The sequence below is a fragment of the Rattus norvegicus genome, chromosome 19, assembly GCF_036323735.1.
Source record: "Rattus norvegicus strain BN/NHsdMcwi chromosome 19, GRCr8, whole genome shotgun sequence".
Classification (NCBI taxonomy): Eukaryota; Metazoa; Chordata; class Mammalia; order Rodentia; family Muridae; genus Rattus; species Rattus norvegicus.
The window spans coordinates 56,956,129-56,957,502 of record NC_086037.1 but is presented as its reverse complement, the minus strand read 5'-3'; positions in this window follow the sequence as shown (position 1 = coordinate 56,957,502).

Sequence of the window (1,374 nt, the reverse complement as noted above, 5' to 3'; positions counted from 1 at the left end):
TGTACTAAAACATCATGTCATATACCATAAATGAATAGAATCTATATTTGTTAATCAAATAAAGTTAACTGAGCATAGTAGCACACACCTGTAATGCTAGCATTTGGTAGGTAGAGGCAGGGAAATCAGAGGTTCAAAGTCATCATTGGCTATATAGGGGTTTAAGACCTAAGTAAGACCCTGTCTTGAAAAGAAAGAAATAAGAATAAAAAGATAGGGGTTGGGGATTTAGCTCAGTGGTAGAGCGCTTGCCTAGCAAGCAGAAGGCCCTGGGTTCAGTCCCCAGCTCCGAAAAAAAAGAAAAAAGAAAAAAAAAAGAATAAAAAGATAGAGACACAGGTAAAGGAAGTTACAGAAATTGTTGACAGAGTTACCTCTTCAGTCAGAGTAAGTTTCACTTTGGACTTTTGTTTATCTGGTTATTTGTTTAATAAGTTTATACATTCCTTTTACGAGCAACAAAATATCAAGGAAAATAAAAAAGGCAACATATGTAAAACAAAGCTTAGTGTACTTCTCTCCTTGGCAAATTACTCACCAAGATTTCACAAGAAGTGAGCTATTGCGGAGCATGCTTGTAACCCTAGCATTTGGCAGGATTGAGATACGAAAACCTGAAGCTTAAAGCATGCCTGTCAACACAATAAGACATGGAGTACTATAGATTCCTAGGGACAGAGAAAGACCCAATATAAAAGCCCACATGCAAGATTGAGCAGACAGCAAATCTCCTTGAGGATCAAAGTCAGCTAAATAAAGATCAGACATGGCTACATTGAAAGTCTTTGTAAAGTACGGTGACATCATCCATAAAGATGGGGTCTGGGCTGGAGAGATGGCTCAGTGGTTAAGAGCACTGACTGCTCTTCCAGAGGTCCTGAGTTCAATTCCCAGCAACCACATGGTGGCTCACAGCCATCCGTAATGGGATCTGATGCCCTCTTCTGGTGTGCATGAAGACAGCTACAGTGTACTTAAATAAGTAAATAAATCTTTAAAAAAAATATGGACTCTAAGATTGACTGAGGAAAGCAAGCTCTCAATAAGGGTCTGGGGAAGGATCCAGTGTGGTCCCAGCCACACAGACGGCACAAAGATCACCCAGATCACAGATTGTCCATCCCCTCCTTTAAAAGAAAAACCCTGTGTACCAACATTCCAGGTTCTCCTAGCGCAGTGGTTCTCAACCTTCCCAATACTGCGACCCCTTAATTCTGGTCCCAATGTTGTGGTGACCCCCTCCCATCCACAAACCCATTTTCATTGCTATTTCATAACTGTAATTTTGCTTGTGTTATGAATCCTAATATAAATATCAGATACGCAGGATATCTGCTATGCAAACTCTGTGAAAGGGTCTTTTGATACCCCCAC